Raw genomic sequence first — 17,637 nt, forward strand, 5'->3', positions numbered from 1 at the left:
AACCTTGATCTTGACTTCTCACCATTCCCCAGGCAAATTATTATGTTTTCTTACTGTTCCTTCACCCCACGGTATTTAACAATTTTGGTTTCTTGCCTGGGTTCATTCAAAGCGTCAAAGTGCAATACAGAAATAACCCCAGAAATGTGCAAGTAATGTAATAATTTTTCAAAGATATCCTATGTGGAACCCAGCTGGAGGAGGGTAGAGGAGGGAAAATTGAGAATGACATAAAACTGACAATGCTAAATGTAAAATAATAGCAAGGGTACAGCTTTGCTTTATACAATAATTCCTGGTCATTAATGCCATCAACAATTCGATAACATAATTAATATCTTGTTAAGCACATTTTTCAGTTTAGAGGTTCGAGGCTCAGAAATATCTGCAACACAAAACCTTGCACAGCGAAAGAACCAGGAGACTGAGAGCACAGGAAGGTTCTGCTTTCTTTCTGAAATTCCTTTTTAAAGGGAAGTTCCTGCTCAGGACTGGGAGTCTGTTCTTCATGGTGTTTGTGCCAGACAAGAGCCATGCTTTTTTCATCAGATATCCAAAACAGAGACAGAAAGCTTTTGACTGTATCACACACAACTGGACAGAAGGAAATCTCAAACCATTTTTATGAAAAGCATGGCTATCTGAAAAAGTGTGGGGAGGAAATGACAGGTGGATGATGGACACCAAAACCCCACACAATAGCTGCTTCCCAGCCAAGAGGAGAGCAATAGCCAACCTCCTGCAGAACTGTAACATTTCCTCTAACCCCATGTACCAAAGACAAGGGATATAAGGGGAAAAAAAGTCCTTATAATGAAACTTTTTGTTGGCCAAAAACCACAGCCAGATTCAGACAGTTGCTGCTACGGAGACATTTAATAAAACACTTATTTTGCATCAATTGTTGTTTTAAAGTGATTTAATTATTTTGGTTCTTACCAATTTATTTGCTATGATGTATGTTTGGGCAGTTTCAGAAGTAGGGAAAAAACCAGAAGCATAAACTTAAAGTTGCCTGAAGTTATGATTCACTATATTTTTTGCCTCATTTTTTTATTGCACATAAGTGCAGCCTTATTGTTGCCCATAAACAGATGTGAATCTGTCCCTACTATCACACCTAACTGTGCAAGGGAAAATAACAGAACCTCTGTAACAGCAGCTGTGGTGACATACCATTTTTTCAGTCTACCTAGTCCTGAGTCAGTTCAAGAGGTGCTGTGAACCAAGCTAAAAACACTAAAACCACTGACTTTTGCAGCACAGGATACTCTAGTCACGTAACAACTTGAATCCGTTATCATTTACCCCCCCAGTTATGCATTAACAGAAATGCCAGTTGTCTCAAAAAGCAGCACTGTCTTCTCCTGCTTGTTCTTACATGATCCAAAAGCCCACAAGATGTTTTGCCTCTGCTTCCTCTGGCTCTCCAATATATCTGTCAACTCTTTGATGCTGTCACAGTCCCTCAAAACCACTCCTGTGAGCCTGCAGCTTGTAGCCTCCTGTACCTGTTAACTAATTCTGAAACCTTAATAGTCACACCAAGTACCCCAGGCTTGGATCCTGCTAAGAAACCCCCACCCAGCTGTAACATGTCCACGTGTACTGAGGTGAAGAGAGCACTGAAACTTTGCCATGCTGCTCTCCCTCCCCCCCAGGAATCTCACAGGTGATGACTGAATGCAAGCCTTTGACCAATATTCACTTAAAAAAAAAAATAATAAAGACCATAAGTAGCTAATTAATTTTTTGGTAGAAAGCATTCTCTTGTGCCTTCTAGTCAAATGAATTTCTTAAAAATTTAAACTGTAGCCTAATTTTACTGTGTTTATCTGCCCTCATGACCTCTCCAGGCAGTGCCCACTGGAGGGTGCCTTATGAACATGTTGTGGTTGCCTGGTCTCTCCTTGATGAACTTTCGGCTGTCTCTGGACCTTGATCAGAGCTCAAAGGAAAGTCAACAGGAGATCTGGTTTAGATATGTGGACATCAATGAATCAGAGGTCTGAGGGTTGAAAAACAGTCATTAGACTGTTGGTCATGAGACTCTGCCAGTTTGATATCTCAAACTAATTTTTCTGGGACCTTATCATACCTCTGCCAAGGCTCCAGACTACATTATGCACTGATGAAAATAAATTTACCTACCACTAAGGATGCTAGAGGCAGTCTTTGGCTGTACACAGTGTTGTTTGGCATTTACTTTAGTGCTTTAACCACCTGAACCTACCTGACTTTGCTGGTCCTGAAGCAACAGCCACCCTTCATTTCCAAATATTCTGCTGCCTATGTGCACACGCATGCTCTCAGGGAGTCTGGAAAACTCCATGGGTTAGATCCAGATTTGGTAACAACAGGGTAGATGAATAAGGAACTCCATGGAATTATTGTTTGGGATTACACTAAGTAACTCTAGAATAATTCAGTTCAAAAACGGTCTATTAAATATCAAAAGAACCCATAAAAAAGGAAAGATTATATGAGAGAACTCGACTTGGAAGATATGGAGAGCTAGCTTTGGTCTTAGCACTGTGTACACATGGCACACAGAAGTGTTTCCCTTCATTAGCAAGAATCCTATCCCCAGCTCTGATTAGTTTCATTATTCTCAAAATGAAACACTCATTTTCCAGATTAATCTTCTGCAAAGACAAGGGGCAGAACAGAAGCATTATTGGTTTGAGAGCTCCACTGAAGGATATATGAAGGAACAAACTGATAAATATTTTATTAGGCAAGAAAGAAAAAGGAAAATAAAAGTGAATCAGAAAAAAAAAGTCCCCCCCCCCCCAAATCACAGGATAAACTCTATACCACAAGCTAAAATTCTGCTCTGCTTTCGACGGCTGCTGTTTTTATTATTAAAGGTTTTGCTGAGAGTCTACATTTTGATGTTAACATATGAAAATACATTGACTGGCACAGAAAAACAAACTCATAAATTTCAACTTTAAGTATCTGTTTTAATGTATTATTGTACTTTACTGGCAATATTCCACCAGCAGATGCCTTTTTATTATTGTATCCCCTCTTTACAATAAAGAGGAATGTTGTTGACTGGCTTCCACTTTGGGAAATATGAAATCATTGTTTCTTGCTAGCTGTGGGCAAGAAGTAGTTTTCAAACCATGCTAAAGTTGCAAAAGTGTGCTCACAAGGAATATATAGCAAGAAATATATTAGTACCTTTCATAAATTTTCAATACAGGGATATAGCAAGATCATTTCCAAGCATAAACAGACCCAGCAAAGAAAATATATTATCTTAAATCAGGTATCATTCCCCTGTACGACAAAAGATGGGTTGTTTAATGGCATAAAACGAGCAGACTTCAGCCTAGTGCAATATGATAGTTGAGAAAGCTTTAATATTTTATATAAGTAGCCAACCATCTCTGGCTAAATCTTTTATCCCTAACTGAAACAAAAGGCACATTGGCATCTCAGAAATATTTGCCTGTCTGCAGGGGAGGTTGTTGAATCAATTCAAAACTTTTTCAGTATCTGGCAAAAAAAGTTGAAGGGGGAATTGATGGATTTATCCTACACTGTGTAAATAGGACACAGTTGTGAAGCCTACAGACTCTGTGGGAGAAAGGAAGCAGGAAGGCACAGCATGGCCTCAGAAACTCGTGTCACCCGTGCAGGAGGCAGCAGAGCTTGGAGCACAAAGCAGGAGCTCACCCAGCAGCCAAGTGCAACAGCCTCTGCCCTTCCTTTCCATCCTTTCTCCCGTTAACAATGCACAGCCCCAACTTGGACTTCACCATGTGAATGATTAAATGAAAAAGCTCTTTGGAGAAATATTGCCATGCTGGACAATAACATCATTAGCACAGGTGAGCAAACCACTGTCACTGGACAAAACCTACTGTCGCACTGCTAGTTATGAGTCAGTCCCTTACACCAGCACATCCCACCTGCCCTGTGTCCTCCTGCCTGGCCAGAGCTCCAGGTGAGCCACAACTTACAGACACACACCTTTGAGCCAAGGAAGCCCAAGGAAGGGCCAAGTTCTGGATTCTGACACAAAATCAGCCTTTAAGCAGAGCAATGACCCAGGGGCCCCAATAAACAAGGTCTCACCTGGTGAGATGCAGTCCTGCAGTCAGCCTGCATACAAGTCCTCAAACTCAGACATTTTCCTTGGAAGCTGAAAAATACAACATGAGCCTGCAATCAATGAGTTAGCAGTCCTATTGCTACAGATACGCAGTAAACAGATGGTTGAAAACCAGCAATTTCAGATATTTTTGCCCTCTTCCAGGCTGGTACTAAGGTCCATAATGAAATTGTGTTAATATTTCATACACAGGTCTAAGGTAAAACCTAGAATCATTTATAGGTAATATTGGCATCATTTTTAAGGCAGTCTCTTTAATTTTTCATATGCAGTGGTCGGCATAAATAATTTAATTACATCCAAAGATCCACTGTAAAACCCAATGATTTACTGGCATATTGAAAATTGATTGTAGAGGGTGGCACTGTCCTACTCTAAGCAACAATTGATGGCTTCTGTCTGTTCCCAGTGGACTTGGGTCAATTGTGCCATAAAGATCTTTGACACCACCTGGTGAGCCTTGAGGTTTGCTTACAACAGTCACCTCTGAGGGAGGTTTTTTTCTGGTGTTATACTTCTCTGTGGTCAGATAGAAACCTACATTTTGGAGGCTTGTGAATCAATGAAAGCTGAACAGATCCCTAAATTCAGACATAAATTAATAGATGTGGCTGTAGAAATGAACTGATTCCTATTAGCTGTATTTATTCCTGCAGCAGACATTCTTTGGGGTTTTTGAGTATAAGACCTTGCCTGCTGCTCAGGTTCTGATCCAAAGTCTGTGAAAGTAATTGGAGGCATCAAATTGACTTGATCAGGTATAGGTATTGCCTGTATAAAACATCATTATTTTTTTGACACCTGCTTTGAAAATAGTTTCTCCTAAGTCTCCAGGGACATCAAAATCATGAATAATGGAGTAAGACAGTTGCATCCAAAACAGGAATGAACTTTATATTCAGATTTTTTACAGGAAGGTACGTGTTCTAACACACATATAATATATAACATTCAGTAATATATTTGTGGGTACACAAGTGTGTGCACACATAAACACTTAGTAAATACAATCTTACTGCAGAAGAGCTCCTTGTTTCACAAGAATTAGAACCAACAAGGAATTAAGGTTTAAAATTACAGTCTTTTAAAAATCTGAGAGCAGTAGGCAAATGCTAAGCCAGTCTCAATTTATATTTCATTATTTCAGCCATTTCAGAACCTAATCCTGTAATTCTGTGGAAATATAGACACGACATTCAATCTTCCAAAACACATTTTTGGCACACTTGTAAAATTTCAATTTTATCTGCAATCTCAATAATAAGTATCTTTATAATGCCAGCTGAAATCAAGAGAGAGCGCTGGGGAGTTCCCAGTGTGGTCATTTTATTACCTGCTTTACAAAAGCACCTCATCTGGGACTCCCATGATCTGGGATTTCTAACAAGCAATGTGACAATACCTACAGGAGATGCAATATTTGATAAATTGGTAAAATTACAATTTCAATGTTGTCTCAGGGAGTAGATGAAGAGCAAGAAATCTTTGCTTATAGCAGCCACTGGCAGGCATTGAGAATGAAATGGAGTCGCACATATAAACATCAAGGACTAAGGAGAAGGATATTTGTTTAGGCTCTGGGTTGGTGTGATAAGTGCTCCACTCCTTTTGTCCTTTCAATTAGCAGGTCCTGTCCCAGGCTGTGATCCTGAAAAAACCCCCTGTAATTTCAGTCTGGGGTCTCCCTTCTCTCCCTAGTCTAATATCTCATTATACAATAGGAAGCAATCAGTACATCCACACAAGGGTTTTATGCAGCTCCTTTTCTTACTGACTGACTTTTCTTACTGACTTTCTGAGGAACACACCTCTAGTCTGCTGTAGCAATATGTTACTCATTAGCAAGAAGTAAAAAAAGCCCTTGTTTTTATTCTTCTATTTGTATTCAATGTGAACATCCACATCACTGCTCAGAGCCATCATTAATTTTTTTTAACTCTAGCATTAAATAAAAATCTACTTACAGTACTACCATATAAACATGTAAAGAAACCCCTCACATAGTCCTTACTCCCTAAAACCTCACAGTCCAAACATGGGAATGTAATGAAGCATAAATAACCAAGTCTTGATCAAAAGCAGCTCTGAATTGTAGCTTCAGTGGGAACAGATAATAATGAACATATGGTAAGGACCTTGAGAAAATTTACATCTCCACCAAACATTAGCATAAGAGGCACAGCTGAAAAGACACACCTAAACTCACAACTTTTTGCTGTTGCTTGTAAATCTGGAATTTAAAAGATTTGCCCTGACTTCTGAAGCATCCTTCCTTGCTAAATGGAAGGTCCCATCAGCTAACTGTATCTGAGAGACATGAAATTCCTGCTCCCCACCTGCTCTCAGTTACACCCATTACTCCCACCACTCCAAAAGTTTCCTGAATCCAGATTCAATCCCGATGACTTCAGACAGAGATGTTATTCTCTGCCATTCATTTTCCAAGTATTTCCAACAATCCAGGAGTCCTCATGTGAGCACTGGATAAAAGAAGCTACTTGCTTTCTCGAGACCCTTTTGGAAAGGTGGTTCTGCTTAACAGTCAGAAGTGATCCACTTGTTACAAGTTGGAACTGTGAGCAGGCTCAGGTTGCCTGGTGGTCTTCTCTTCCTGGCATTAATGAGAGAATCCTCCAGGCAAACCTCTTCTCCTCACGAACAAAGAAAAGTACCCTGTCCTTCTTGGCTAGAATTTGTTATTTTGTCTGTGAGGGCTGAATGCACAATGACCTGCCTGCATGGAAAAAAGGCTCAGACAACTTTGCTCAAGTCTGTTCACTCAAAGGGCTTCACCTTGAACTAACATTGTCCACAGGAATTAGGATTACAGAAATTTTCCTATGTCCTTTTTACAAAGGAGGAGGACAAGGTCACCTTAAAGAATAAATAAGTGAAACAGCAAAGAAAAACCCCACCTGAATTTGACTTGCACAAAGCCATATTTTCAGATGGACAGTTGCGGAAAAGACAAGCAGCTTACCCTTTAGAAACTTAGTTTCATTAAAATTACTTTAACAGTAAGGATTGAGGTGGAGGCAAAAACCTAAATCCTGAACAAAATACAGACTGCTTCTTTTCTGATCTGGCACATTCCACTGACACACAGATAAAGGAACAATATCGATGAAACTTTTTGCGTGGTTAGAATCTGTGTTTGTCTCTTCTCTCTAACATTTTGGTTTTTAACAGACAGATGAATGGGATGACTTTACTTGATTCATTGGCACTGTAAAGCACTGACTTCTTTAACAGCCATCATAAATGGTTTCAAGATACGAAACAAGTGTTGCAGCATGGTCCATTGAGCAGAATGGAGAGCAGTGCCTTCCCCAGTGTCACTGCACATGATATATTTAATGATTGCTACTGTATGTTTGGATCAAAAGTACTTTTACTCATGTACGACATGGGATTCCATCTTGTTTATATTTTTTACAAAAGCCACAAAGACAGTAGTAATTTGATTTTCTGTATTCAAACCTCTGAAATGCCCTTTTACACAACAAGTCATCTTAGCTCCTTTAATTTTCATTTGAATATATCTGTACAAATATATGATAATAGTAAAGTGCAATGCTTAAGCATTAAAAAAATGTTAATTATTGGCTGGAAAAGAACGTTGAGTCTGCAACAATTTAAGTTTACTATAGCTATAAATGCATTACACCACCATTCTTCTTGCAGCTGTTCATGAAAGCCACAATACTCTACTGTCATTCTCAGTATCTTGAAACATATTTCAACAAGCAGCATTTAGAGCCAATAAAGAAAAATGGACTTTTATTTGCCAGAACATTTCAAAATTTTGGTTTTATTTGTTCAGAGATGAAAGCCAGTATTTTTTAAATTCCTAGGAAAATAGTTTTAATAAATTTTTCCTTGTTTGGAGAGTTGTATTTGACTATGTGGTAACATTTTTAAAGAATGTAACCAATTCTGAGAATGTTAAGTACTTCAATACTGCATCAAGCAGATATTTATCTAAATTAATAAATTGATTTGTGGAGGTGTTATGATATCACAATATTTTCCTTGAGCAAATTGTTAGACTTTTTTTTGCCTTAGTATCTTTATTGGGCTCATGTAGCTGAACAAACAAGTTTAAAATAGCAGTGAGATTTTAAATGTAATCTATGTCCACTAAGGAATATTAGGATAATTTCTCATCTGCAGGAAGTAGTATCTTTCCCAATATTTAACTGCTGAGGGCTCCTTTGAAGAAATTCAGTTAGTAATTGATGGGATGAGAGGACAAGAGAAAACAACTTCAAGTTGCATGAGAAAAGGTCTAGATCAGATATTCAGAAAAAATTCTTCACCAGAAGGGCTGTCCAGCAGTGGCACAGGCCACCCAGGGACGTGGTGGAGTCGCCATTCCTGGCGAGATTTAAAGGAATGCGGAAGTGGCGTTTGGGAACGTGGTTTAGTGCTGGATTTGGCAGTGCTGGCCTGGACTTGATGGTCTTAGAAGGCTTTTTCCACTTAAGTGATTCTATGACTCAACTGAATAATTGAAAACTGACCAACAGACAGCAGTGTCGGGTAAAGATGTCTCACAGTGACCAAGAGCTGACCAAGGGTGCTCCCTGTGCTGTCCATCTTCCGGCACCCTGTCCCTAAACCATACCAAGTTCTGTCTGCTGCTGCTCCTGCGCACTTGAGGCACAACCACAGAAACAATTCAATCATCTCCCTCCTCTGTTTCCATGCTCCTGGACTGTGCCTTGCAGGGAGATGTTCAGGGCTGCCAGCATCAAGTATAGGTCAACTACCAAACCATTTGGACTCCAAAGCTTAAAAACAACCCTAACCAGCTTCACCACTGGGCAACAGAAGGTGCCTCTCTGAACCCCTGGGGAGATATTAAAAGTAGATTGACTTTAAAATTGCTCAGGGAAATAGGAAATAGCTTCAACAGAGCCACTTTACAACCAGGACTGTGTGGATTCCAAATCAAGCACCTTTCTCCAAGTTCTGTGCTCAGTACAGGGTATAATCCACAGTCTTACTCTTTTGAAACGCATAATGATCCAGTTTAAGTCCCCTCCTCTGAGCAGCCATTTTCAGGCTATTTCATGACTTTTAGAAAAAACTTCCTGATTCCAAGTGAAGCAGATCACTTATTTCTGAATGATGGTTTCTGTTCCCAGATTATGTACTGTACCCTTAATTATGCAGTTTGATAAAGGTAGTTGATATCCTCAGGATTTCTCTAACCTTTATTTTAGCACACTCCAGGATAGTAACACTCCAATCAATTAAAGCATGCTGATGGCACATGGGGAGCCCTGAATCTCCTATTGACAGCTCATCAGGGAAGTCAGCAGTTTTTTGTGATTTTCCATTTAAACAGTTCCTTGGTACAAAGCTGTCTCAAAGACTCTACACTGTTTGTTCACTGCCCTGTGATCCTGACGTGGAGGATACAGAATTTCATATAATTTTGTGCCTTATTTATGTATCTTTATCTTGCATGGTTCAGAATTTTTAGGTTTTTTGACTTCACAGAGATACACAGGCTCATTTTCAGACAAAAAATTACTTGAAAAAAGATAAAGGGAAATAGTTCTCATTTTTTATTCTGCTTTTCAGCTCTGTACTATATTCTCCATGTTCAGGGAACTGATGGGAAACACAATTTACTCCTTTAAAAGAATTTCATTTTATGGGATGCAGCCTATAGCAGGAATTCATATACAGATATCCTGCATGAATTCAGCCAACATTTCAGTGACCAAATTAATTATATTTAAGCTTTCCAAATCATTAGATAGTACCTGTGAAACCGGTTACATGACTTCCTCTTGATCAATGCTGTTATAGCAAATGTCAAATGAATTAAAGAAAAAAAACCTCAGCAAAATTTAAATTACCAAAACCACAAGCAAGGCGCATTAACATAAGAAAAATAGCTGTGAAAGTTCATTCCAAATGCTGAACAGCATTGTACAGAACACAGACTTTCCCCTGTGAGGAAACCCCATCTCTGTGTATCAGATATGCTCCAATAGAACAAATGGTGTTGTATTGGATATTTATTGCAAAGTACTGTATAGAGAAGGAAAAGAAAGGTGAAGCCTTTTATTAGCTAAGATTCACTTTCCATGCAACTGTAGAGCTGTGACATTTGCAACAAAGCATAAGAACACAATAAATGTGATATACTGAGAGAGCTTTCAGACATACCTTTTCTATCCTTGAACTCTAAACAAGGACTTCTGCCTCCCTCTCTCCCACTAAAGAAACCCTCTAAGTATTAAAATACAGTAATTTCAGATGGATTTAGATCATTGTGCAACTATGAATTGGTATTCTTTGGAAATAGATATACTTATTTCAGAGTGAGGAATGTGAACTATCAATCCCAAGTATCTGATGAACCTTATGTAAAGGTCACTCAGTCCTGTTGTAAATGCAAACATTCTACACGGTACCTAAGCTTCCTTTTCACAACTGAAAATAACATTTTGGGTAGACAAGGAGGTTTCATTGAATAAGAAAGGGAAGAAACCATTACAAAGAGAACTGATATAGTAAGTGCTCTTATTTAAGACAGAAAAAGTAATTTTAAAAAAATCATACAAATGCTGAATTTTGTCTCTCTATAAACAGTCAAACTTGTGAAGTCAAAATGGCAACTTCTGAAAATAGAAATAGAAAATAGAATTTTGTCTGATTTTTCACACAGAGAGACTTAACGTGAATAAGATCTTGATAGCCAACATCTATGAGTGAAAGAATTAAGGTGTAAATTGTACCAAGAGAGAAAAAGTGATCCAAAGAGAAAATCATCTAACATCCCTAAGGCTTTCTCAGTTGAGGATTTTGGGACAGATTGGTTTTGTTTGGGTTTTTTTACATCCAAAGCTACAAATTGCAGCTGCTTCTGTAAAACTGGATGTTTGAAAGAAACACAACTGGGTGTAAAAAGTGTAAGGAACTCCAAAGCCTAGTGAGCTGAACAAGCTGCTGGATAAAAGATTGCTTCCATGGGATACATTTCCAGCAGAGTCTCTGGTTGGATGCTACGTGGACATACCCACAATTAGATCCCACATGAATATAGAGGAATTTAACAGCACCTGAGCACTTTGTGTTTCATCCCATGGAGGGAGAACAGAAGGTCCAAGGGGTGTGGTTTCGAAAAACAATGGCTTCCTGCTTCTTGTTTCAACTTTGTATTTTCCCCAGACATAATTCTGCAAAGGAAGGGAAGGAATCATTGTAATAACAGTTACATTTGACAGTTTGCTCAGAATTTATGAAACGAGATCATCTGTTGTTGGCAGAGAAGCTTGAAAAAGTTTCCTGTCTTTAGTGAGCGTATTGTACCACAGCTAAAATTACAGTTAGGGTAGGCCACCAAAAATCTATTAAAATTGCCATTTGGAACAATTCCAACTTTTCTGAGATACTGAAAGCCTCAGCTTGAAGATATCTACTACAGTGTTTCTATATAATGAAGGCAGAAACCCAACCTAAAAATCAAGATACCATATCCTTACATAAAGAAACACAATATGTATGGCCAAGACTTTGTGTGACTCTTACCCTCACTCTTTAAAGCCACAAATTTTGCAGAAAAATAAAACCAAAGGCAGATTTTTTAATTATCATAGAATAAATTATCAGGTCCAAACCCACTAAAAGCACATAATTGATAAGTAATGATGAGATCACCAGAGTGATCACAAGGATCTGCTGACAACCTTGCACGGAAGTATGAGATAAATTGTAAACTTTAAATATAACTCCAAAATGCAAGCTTTCTCAGATTGGAAAGACCAAGTTAACAAAATTCTGGCCTGTAGCTTCATTTCTGACTTCAGTCACAATCCATGACTGCTGCACAGCCCTGTCTTATTCAGAGATATAGAACTGAGTTAAGAAAGAAACCCTTGACCAACCACCCTCTGGAATGATAGGTGGAGGTTCCACAACGCCCATTCAAAATATTTTTTCCCATGTACCATAACAATATGGAAAACAAGTTTGCAGCTGTGAGATAAAGTCTTGGTTTACAAAGGCCTAAAGCTGTTTCTCTGCTAGCTTGCATGAGAAAGAAAAACTTCACAAGGTGCTGTAGCACCTGGAAAATTCCTCTGCTTCTAGCTTTTTAGTGTCCACACACCACAAAACACGTGAGAGGACCAGAAGACCTCCCAGAGCACAATTCCTCTGTGAGTTCGCAGGGAAGTAATTAAGTGATTAAACTTTGTGCTCTTGATGAAATAGTCCCACCAGGATAGTTTGATGACCAGCAAATAGGAAGTATCATGTCCTAATTCTCTTCTGTTCTTCTGGTGTGTTTGTAGCACTTTTAGCTGCTTCTGCTGCACAAAAAGGTAAAAGAAGTAAGGGGTCATTTATGGATTGGGACCAGCTCAGCGCATCTCATAAATTCACTGTTGTCCATAATCCTGATTAGTGAGGACATATCACAGTTTAATTCTGAGCAATTTCATTCACAGCAGAGTTCCTGGGTGATCATGTCTGAGTTCTTACTCAGTGACTCTGCTGTTGCTATGGGTAATACCCCTCAGAGCAAGAGCAGTCCCAGTGATCCCCTACGGTCAGGGTGCAAAGCCTGTAGACACAGAACTGCCACGTTAGCACTGACACAGCTGGTGCAAACACCACTCTACAAACTTTATTTGAAATCTCTAAAATATTTTCAAACTGTTCCAAATGTCCTTGCTACTCAGATATCAAAAAATACCTTTTCTGAGAGCTCTGAACATTATTTTAAGAGTTTGCTCAACTCTTAATCTTAAACAAGATCTTCTGTCTTAATCGCCATGTAGTATTTTCTGCCTCAAAACAGCTGTGTCAAATCTCTTGATCAAAACACACAAATTGTTACTAACTTCTTCACTATCAGGTATTTATGTTTTACCTTAAAAATGTTGCCTACAATTATTCACACAGCACTATCTGACACAAACAAGATGCTATCTGTGGAGCATACATTTTACCGTGTGAAAATCCATTATAGCAATTTTTCAGAGAACTGTTAAAATATAGTGTTTCCAAGGTAAACTTCTTTGCTGTAACATAAATATGAGTTTGTAAAAGCTCCTAAACAATGATTTACTACCTTGCAAGGTTGGCTTGGTACCCAGTTGTGCAGTAGTTCTAGCTGAAACACATTTAATTCCAAACTTACATGATGACATTCTCAGTAAGCTTTGTCCTTAACTCATGTCCTCAACTTCTGAAGACAAACTTGCCAAATTCCTGCTACATATTCAGCCTACTGCAAGGAAAAGTAACACGAAAAAAAGAAATATCTAGGCATATGTACTGACAAAGTACCAACTAAAGCAACATGGGTTCTTTGGGGTTCTGAACTGAGGGATCCACGAGCTGGTCATCAGTTATGGGCAGGAAAATCTCAATCGGCTTGGAAAACAAATGGGGAAGGAAGGGACATCAGAAAGTTCATGTTAAAAAGCAGAGAGGCAAAGAAAGATAATTTTTTTAAGCGTTGTGGAATTCAACTAGTGATTTCTCAGTTTCTGAAGCTCTGCAGTATGGGGCTACTTCGCCAGGAGAGGGAGAAGGAACAGAGCAAACCTCTCCTAGCCCTGTCTTGGGAGGCGTCAGCACAGACAGCCCGTCCACACAGCTCCCTCAGCCAGAGAACAGCTCTCTGCTCCTTGACTTCATTCCCCAGGCTCTTCCCTGCAGCACGTCAGGAGCTCTCAGTCCCCAGTGGTCACTGAGCCCTGCTTTGTACCAGTAAAGTTCATTGCACCATGTTTTATTTAGCGAAAGGATGAAACAGTGTTCACAGAGATGTCTCTTCCAGATTAGTACCATAAGTGAGCATAAAAGCTTGTTCCCTTTTTTTTTCTGGTCCACAGGAAGCTGAACTGACAGAATACATTTGGTGAGTTTCTCTGCAGAAATCACAGCATGAGCAAATGCACCAGTTCTTTGAAAACTGCAACCACCTTTGCTAGTAGAAGCAGTAAATAACAAAGAATTCCCAGTCTCCTAATTAACATGAGAAATGTTTGCCTTTCTTCAGATATGCTATTGCAACGTGACTCACAAAATCAGGAAAGGAAGACTGAATGGTTGAATATTCTGACCGTTTAATAGGAATTTATTCTGAGAAAGTACTGCTGCATCATCTAGAGAATTCACCACAGACTAAAAACATGAAAATGCCTACGTTCTAAGTGTATTGTGAGATCAGTTAATTTCTCTATTTCTTTTTTTCCTGGAAATGAAAGTAACACTTATAGTGGCTGCTTTCAGCACAGATTAACCTGTATATTTGTCTATCAATTTTGCTGCACTGTGTTCACACAAATAACTCTCCTTATTTAGCCAGGGGCTCCTTATCATCATCAGGTAAGTTCTGCACAACACTTTTATGTGAATACATATTATTAAAGACTGACCACTGTAAGTGACTAAAAGCTTCACAACAACAACAACAACAAAATCTATCTAATCTATTTAATAATAAAACCTCATTGGGATAGAGAAATTTTATTGTGAGGCAAAAGCACGTTTGTTTTTCTTTTTTTTCTTAAATTATAAGAAACTATGTTCCTAGACCTATTCTGAGATTGAAACACTCAGTCTTTTCGATCACTGGAAATAACAGTCTTAGCGACAATACCAGATGAACAAAAGGAAATTAAATTTTAACAACATTCTGACTTGCAGATTTTTTTTTTTAAATTCTAACCTACTGCTCTTAGCACTGTGGAGGAAGGACAGTCCATGCAGTAGTGCCTCTTTGCATTTTTGCCACTATACTAATAGTAGCAAATTAATTCCCTTGAATTGCTTCTTAAATCCTCACTACAATACACAAGTAAGGAGGATGACAGAGGAATATTACTGGGACAGGAGGAGATACCCTTCAGATCTCCAGGATGTTGAACCTGGGCTCCAAATCCAAACCACATTCCAGAGACCAGTCCACAACTCAATTAAATTTGTCCCACATCAACACATAAAAAAAAGCCCAATCAAACAACCAAAACTGTTCTCTTTTATACCTAAGACATGTTTTAATCCTGTCCATAATTATTTTAATCTGTCTGGTATTTTTTTCCGTTTTTTTAAGAGGGATAGGCAAAAACTTCTCATTTCAAGAACTGCATATAATAATCTTTCCCACAGGCAGAACTGAGAGTGAAGCACAGTTACAGACTCTGAAGAATATTATGGATGTCCAAACAGGGTCACTCAACTCATCGGTCACTCGGGCCCAAACAGCATTAGGGAAGTGCATTCTGTTAATTTGGTTAAGTAGCTTGAGCTGCAGGACATAGAATTCACAATATTGAGCCACAGACATTAATGTGATAAAAGAGGTAAAGGCTAGGAGGGTAGAAAGAGAGAAAGCAAAGCTTATAAACCTCATTTAATGGATGAAAGAAAACCATCTTAAACATTCTAGTTGTCTTTCCTTTATTGTATTGATTAAAAAAAGACAAGATTTTGACTTGAGGTCTCTGATGATATAAATAAATGCTGAGCACTCAAAACATTTTCAGGAAAAAAGCTTCTATATGAGAGAGAAGTAAGACTATTTACTTAACGATAATAGCTTTGTCATTAAGTAAAAGTTAGGGAAATTTTTCATTTGGATAGGCTTCTTCATTGTTTTACCAACTGACTTGCTATGAGTATTAAATGCCAGGCTAAGTTCTAGCAAAATTTCAAATTATTAAAAACCCTCAAAAACTTCTTTTTTTTTCTTTTCTGGGTTATGCAGGTATTCCCACATTTCTTTAAGTTTCATAAAGATCATAGACATATTTTTCAGCCAAAATGCAGTTATATCTCCTTCCTCACTGTAACCACAGAGAATCACTGCTGCCATACCACTTCCTTTGTATTACAATTTTTAAGTACCTCCATGGAGTATTTACTTTAAATATTTTCTTATCTTTCTCTCTTTCACCTACATATATATTCACATCCCACTAAAATAAATGGAGATAGGAAGTTCAGCCACCAAAGGCAGGGCCATCAGGCTTCAGCAGGGTCAAAATTTTACCCAATGTGCTTGTTCAGTGAATTTCCAAACAGGAACAGACTTATGGAGGTTAAACACGTATTGAAACATTTTGCTGAAGAGGGACCATTAAACAGGAAAGGAAGGAGTAAAGAGTACAGCTTTCAAAATTACATTCTATCAACGTCTCCCATCATAACAATGTACATAAAATTATACAAAATAATAAAAGATTAAAAAATATAGGCCACCCTCAGTAACACCTCAGAATAAATATGTATGATATTCAACCAAATTTCTTAAGCAGACGAGAAATGGAGTTTGATTTAAAGATGAAGGGCCCCCTTTGCACATCAGTCCTGCTCCCCAAAGCAGCTGGCAAATGATGCTGCATCCTGGAAGGGCTGAGACAACAAACACCCAGCACAGCAAAGGGGGAACGGGACTGAGAGAAAAATCCATCCAAACTGTCCCTGACCATGGATAGGATGAAGAACCCAGGGGCAACACTAAGGAAAAGGATTTTGTCTAGATGTCGTGAGCTCCAAAATGCTTTTTTGAGGAGGAACCATCACACGCATCTCTAGAGAAGAATCTATTTTGTCTCATGGCAGAGAGCAGGGGACAGCCTCCAACTGTTCTCTCAATAAAATCAATCCCAGTTATGACATGGACCACCCCTCAGTATTTCACCTTAGAAGCCTTTTAGCATTATGAACCCAAGAGGCTTCTCACAACACTTAAAACATAATTTTATCTCTACTGTATGGTTAAAAGTGCCATCACAAACAGATTTTAACTCATCCTTGAATATATAATGGTATAAGGTGGTTAAGGATGAATTTGCTAAATACTGTCCAGGTGTGAGAGCTTATTATGGATGACCATTATCACATTTCAAATGATCCACAATTCAAAATTACCTACATGATTCTTCCCTTAAAAACTTCAGCATCAAGCTTGCCTCGTTTAAACATGTTCACTAAATAAGAACTATCTTCCTATTTCAAAATTAGGCTCAGTAACTGGAACATTATTTTTCCTGGTTGGAAAGGTAAGGTCTGGTGCATTTCTCACTTTCCCAAGCTTGCCTGGCTACATTTCCACACTTTATTGCTATGTAATGTTCTTCTAGGAGGAAATGCTCAAATTGCTTAAAGGCTTTGAACTTAGTACACTTTCTTCCCTCCTCAGTGATAAATAAATACATACCAGGGTGGCAGCTGTTAAAGGAGGTGCCAGGTGCATAAATCAAACAGACAGAGCCTAGAGGGAAAAAAGCCTCAAATGATAAATAATTACCAATTCTACAGATCTTGATTAGTGCAGAACTAATGGCTGACTAAAAAAGATCAGGATTAAGGCAGAGACCTGAGCCAAGTGCCTGAGTGCCACTGGGACTGGAGGAGTCACCCTTCTGCTCAGTGGAGACACAAACCAGGTCCCTGAACCACCCTGGGAGTCCTTTGCCATCTGGGACCCACTTTGATCAGCTGGGAGCTTTAGCAGAGCTCTGGAATGTTAA

The 17,637-nt window shown here is 38.7% G+C and overlaps 1 long non-coding RNA gene across 3 annotated transcripts in view; it reads right to left on the reverse strand.

Annotated features, from left to right (window-relative positions):
• LOC121669069 overlaps window positions 1–11,320 on the reverse strand; it is a 335,683-nt gene extending 324,363 nt beyond the window's left edge. For all 3 annotated transcript variants that reach the window (XR_006017599.1, XR_006017600.1, XR_006017598.1), the window contains exons 1-2: window positions 11,209–11,320; window positions 4,090–4,156 (exon numbers count right to left, since the gene is read on the reverse strand). This is a non-coding gene — a long non-coding RNA (uncharacterized LOC121669069). The remainder of the gene's footprint in view (window positions 1–4,089; window positions 4,157–11,208) is intronic.
• Between the last annotated feature and the right edge of the window lie 6,317 nt (window positions 11,321–17,637).

Source organism: Corvus kubaryi, unplaced genomic scaffold (genome assembly GCF_017639235.1).
Source record: "Corvus kubaryi isolate FWS band 111438036 unplaced genomic scaffold, C.kubaryi_AGA036_p1.0 37387, whole genome shotgun sequence".
In the NCBI taxonomy this organism is placed as follows: Eukaryota; Metazoa; Chordata; class Aves; order Passeriformes; family Corvidae; genus Corvus; species Corvus kubaryi.